Below are 5,634 nucleotides of genomic sequence, written 5' to 3' on the forward strand. Positions count from 1 at the left end.
GATCTGGAAAGCACTCGAACGTGTGTACATGGATGACGCAGTAAGTCCAACCTACTTGCACCAAATAACTGAAACACGATCCAAATTTAAAGGGGAAAATCCAATTTGTTCCCTTTTTTCGTCTCGAATTTTCAAACCTCAAGATACCCAAATGTTGAAAGTGAAGCTGCTGAGTATGCTATAATAAAGCGCCATCAGCGCGGCTAAAAGCCGCCGATGGTCATCAGCGCGGCTAAAATCCGCCGGTCACAGGTCGGTTGAAAGCCGCCGGTGCCTTTAGCGCGGCTAAAATCCGCCCGACACAGCGCGGTTAAAAGCCGCCGGTGCCTTCAGCGCGGCTAAAAGCCGCCGGTGCCTTCAGCGCGGTTAAAAGCCGCCGGTGCCTTCAGCGCGGCTAAAAGCCGCCGGTGCCTTCAGCGCGGTTAAAGCCGCCGGTGCCTTCAGCGCGGTTAAAAGCTACCGGTGCCTTCAGCGCGGCTAAAAGCCGCCGGTGCCTTCAGCGCGCCGTCGGTCGCAGCTAGCGCGGCTAAAAGCCGCCAGCTGCAGCGCGGTTAAAAGCCGCCGTATCACAGCGCAGCGCGGCCAACAGCCTTGTAACGTCGGCGCGGCTAAAAGCCTCGTGCCACCAGAACGGCTAAACGTTAATAACGGCCCTGTTCCTAGGAGCGATTCTCTATAAAAGAATGAGATGATTCAATAACGTGTTCTCACGAAAGTCAGCGGTCCTATCAAAGTTTTTAGTTTTGTATTCAACTGATATGCTACAATGAGTGTCAACATATTGACAATATTACTATTACACTACATTAATAGCACCATGAAAAGCGTCACACTACTAATGTTGTACTTTCTTGGACACTGGACACGCCTATGTAGAAAGTTATATTTTTTCCGCAAGGAGATTTAGACATCCAAATAGAAATGCAATTTTGGAAAACCTTCCTCCTGAGAACCGGATGAAGGTCTTTCCCAATTGTGTTACCCCACATTTTGACAACACAGGTGTACTTGAAAAAAGAAATAGGAATATCATTATTACCACACACCATAGTCTTGTTTCAGTCTGTCAGGCAACCGAATTATTTTATGCTCCAATCACCAATCCAGGCAAGACATTTCGTAGTGGAATAAGTACATCATTAAAACCCATGGCCTGTTTCATGGCGTTCCAGGCCCTCTCTATCTCTGCCACTAGCCTCTACCAGGCTCCGCGGATCGGTGGCCTAATTGTAGAAAGTGGACAAATAGAGTCTATAGTACACTAGGGGAGTCAGCCGGCCAGTGGAGTACGTGTCTTATCTTGTGACAGATGTACAGCGACGATCTCCTCATACTTGGCAGTTCTTCTATTCTTCGAGAGGCTTTTCTCAATCGACTCCCTCACATACACCCCGTCGTTGTTTGGCACGGAGTTTCAGGCGCTGTTTGTCCTGGTAGGTGGTGATGACCTTCACAAACTAGGGTACCATCTGTAGACCATCGTTGGACCCTGCCGGGACGACCGCGAAGTCGTCTGTCTTGTACAAGGGGTCCTGTAAACAAAGTGTTAAAGGGCTATTAGGAAGGTGGAATGGCATTTGTGTCATATGTTGGGCGACAGTGAAGAATAAAACATGTCTACAAAATAGATAGGAAATTCATGTGATTGAAAAAAAATGTTGGATGTATTTGGTCTCTTCAGGTGAATCAGCGGTAACAGATATGACCACTATTCTCTTAGGAAAGGTTGGTTTCTAGTGATTAGTAGTGCCAGGAAATCTCGGCCATTATAAATCCCAGCTACCCAACCTCTGCTTGGAGAATATGTACCGCCTTTTTGTGGTAGCGTATCTGTTGTGGTTGGTAACAAGCGTTTTAGGAATTGCCGACAGGGTCGGAAGGAGGTGTTGATTGATAGGTTGGAGAAACAGCTACTCTACTATACTAATACGTCCCCGAATGGTCGGTGCCTTTTTCTTGACATTTCAAGTTATACTAAGGTTTAAAGCTGATTTTACAATTTAGCACCTCCTGATGCACGCAGTTATAATGGGTTAGTATGCTAAAGGTCGCTACACTTACGGCCGATACCATGTCACCGACCGGTCTATGGCATATCCGTCTAACTAAAGCGTATTGTATGTAATCTTAACTTTTCGCGGGACAACAAGGCTTTTTATAAAGTCTTTAAATGTCCATTAGCGTCTTGAATTAACACAGAAAGGGACACACGTCTCGGCGTGTGTAACGGCCATTAACAGCAGATTATCACCTAATTAAATTGATTGTAAAGTATGTGTGGATTAACATCCAGATGGCCGGTCCTGTGCCCGTTGTGTGGGGCACTGTAAACCCTTTAAAATTGGTCTGTTGTATCAAAAGCTCCTTGGTTGTATAGATGATATTTTTCGGGATACAAATTAAACCTACTTTTGGCTAATTTACCTCATCTGTCTTTTCTTCTTCTTATCCCGACTATCGTTTACGAGAAAGTGTGACGGACGTCGGCTATGCAAGGACAATCATACAAAACGTTGTACATCACACACATAGGAGATACAAAAAGTTTGAAGACTATCCCATCTTGGGATACAGACGTTGAAAGTAGGTCAAAGTAAAATGGTAGCGCCGAACCTTTTGTATGACTAACATTCTGAGAGTCGAGACTCTTAGGATACAGAGTTTTGGGCACTTTTCAAGGAACACTATGCTATCTAGAGAGACTATTTTATACATGGACGGATTACTACAGAATGACCCACATATAATAAAGAAACGCGTTGGCTGGCAGTTTTGCTGAGGTTTTGTGCGCTCAAATTTCGTCTACTTAAAAGTAATCATGAAATGTCAAAGGATCATATTGATACTAGGAACAACCGGTACCTGTTCCTCCTGTCAGTATCCCACCCCACCTCCCCTGTGCACAAGTGGAAGGATCATCAGGGGTATTCAAGATTCGATCGCTGCAATTCTCGTCCTGCGTGCAGCCTTCAACCCATTGTAAATTTGACAACACACTCTTGTTTCAAGCATAACTATCTATTCTCTAAGGAATCATGCTCTTGGAATGTACCCGCGATAGTACATGCAATAGGTATGCACCTTGCACGGCAGCAAAAAGATGTTAGCAAATTGAGTTGGGAAACTGCAGTTTATTTATTGTAAGTAATTTTAATCTATCAGTTCTGTTTCCGTTTCTGTTTAAAAAGATTTTCTGTCATATATGGTTTATATGGCAATGGCATTCTGGAACTGGAGTGTTTGCCTGTGTGTGTGTGGAGACAGGACCTGTATAGGCTCAGACATTGTGTTCAGAAACTTGCGGTGTTTTACCACAACAGGAACACCTGAAACACGTGCTTATCATTTCCAAAGCTCAATGTACGTTTCAACCGAAAGGTTTATAGGGTTTTATATAGTTGGACACCGTTTGCCCTTGGATAATGACTCCCCCCTCCATATATCTGCTTGGGCATAACGAAAGCACTGGCGATTAGTTCCTGTGACACCGGCCCCCCGCTCCCGCTGAGATGTAGATATGCATCACTGCATTTGCCCCGGGTTTGAGGATAGGGTCACATTACCGCTCGCCCTCCAAACCTTTTGTTGTTACTCAACTACGGTTGTCAAAGAGAGTGGGAACAAGGAAAGTGGGGAAAGCGGTATACGATAAGAAAGTCACATTTTTTTCGCAACAATCTCTACTTGGAGATTGAGAGTGATACATTGGCTCTACCCTGGGAGCCAGACAGGACCGGGTAGCTAGCGAGGTTTGTTAGCAAGTTTTGTTCGGGGAGCTAAGGCAGTCAGCCCGACAATCTCACATTAGCACTCCGGGGGAGTTTAAGCCCGAAGGAGTTATCGCTGAAGGGTAGGTCCTAGCTGCCCGATCCCGGATGGCCTCAAGGGTACATTGGCTCTATTGAAAAACAAGGACTTACATGTAACTCGTGTGACAAGGTGAATTTTGCTGCAGACGAAAGCAGCTACTCTCCATGTAGATGCTGTTGGAGGAAACGTGTGACTTTCTTATATAGTTATTATATGCCGCGTTTTTTGTTCGCATTCCTTCAGTTTTCCCCGATGGCCGACAACATCTGCTCGGCTGATTTACGGGTTGCAAAATTGTCATCATTATCTGTCGACGACGGGGTTATACCGCCCCTTACGGGGTGACATACCCTTCTGTTGGCTGAACACAAAGAAGTGGACTACCGTTCGGGTGAATGATGGTACGGTAGGATAAAACCCGGGCCTTTAGGTCCTAAACTAAATAAACATGCTGTCGATTATGCCACACGATCCTATGCAAAAGATATTTATAAAATGAATAATATCACAGTATGTCCCCTGAGACACTACTGTCCAAGCAGAAGTTACTCTGTGGATTTTGTTACATGTTATAGCTAATTACGTTAGCTTATTGCTTTATGTTTTGTAAAGTTTTCTTCATGTTCACTGACACGCCTAAAGGCACGTCAAAAACACGCCGAACCTTTGCTCGGAGAATACCTAACCTATCAACACCAACCGTTTCGACGGATCATTGATGTCGGTTGATGTCGGCGGGAATGCAAGCCGAAACACATACCATATGTAGATCGTTATCTTCACCAGCTTGAGACAGGAATACAGGAGGCTGATCACAACGTTACTGACCATCCCACATGCTCGGCCTTGCATTGACTCTAACTGAGTCTAAGCAGATGTAAGAATCCGTCAAATTCTAACTTCTTGGTGTTTGAGTAATGTTACGTTGTTTTTTTAGTCTTGTTTTGTTTTTGGCTTCTGATGTAGAAGAAGACGAATCGTTAAGATACAAGAGTACGAAATTGATTTGAGCTAGATTTTGCGAACGGCGAAAGTATTTAAAGCACAAAGAGGATGTTGTAGCGGGATCAAGAACTCCACGAAATCATCTTTCGGAAGTGACGTAAAACGGGGGTCCCGTGTTCGAGGAGATACTCTCAAAGCAGAGGTTAATAGGCTCCAGCTGTTTTTTAACGTTTTTTAGTCGTTTTTATCGGGCTTTCTATTTTGTATTGTATCTCGCATTGTCATATCCTAACTTAGGTTTTGACAGTAGAGTTTTGACAATACAAGATACAATACAAAATAGAAAGTTTGAGCCGGAACAGCCGGAGCCCTAACCTCTGTTTGAAGATTAAGAGGAGGCGCCTCGAGCACGTATCAGCCTCATTACTCACACTTTGGGAACCTACAGGCTGCAAGTAATACACCAGATTAATTATGGGCCAGAATGCTTACATCTGCTTGGACTGATTTGCTGATGTAAGGATGTCCCATTGGAAAAGTTTATCATCTGTATTTACAAGACTCAGCTCCATTTTTAATTAAAGGGTTTACAACGCTTTGGAGAAGGAGAAAGCAGACAAATTAAAACAACTCCGAGAGATCCGAGTCCTTACATATGTAACATACTGGCCGAGCAGATGTGGTGGGAGAGGCTCAGAGGAAACCACGTACACGGTGTGTTGAATGATATTTCCCTCCCAGGCTAGACACTCCTACACATACATACATCCTTGTACTTGGAGATTACAGTTGGCTGGGTGAGCTCGCCCACTGAAAGATTCTACCCCGCCAGACTAATATGCTATTTCGTATCCTTTCATTTACTAGGAAAGCTACTCT

The sequence above is a fragment of the Branchiostoma floridae genome, chromosome 6 (assembly GCF_000003815.2).
Source record: "Branchiostoma floridae strain S238N-H82 chromosome 6, Bfl_VNyyK, whole genome shotgun sequence".
NCBI classification, from domain to species: domain Eukaryota; kingdom Metazoa; phylum Chordata; class Leptocardii; order Amphioxiformes; family Branchiostomatidae; genus Branchiostoma; species Branchiostoma floridae.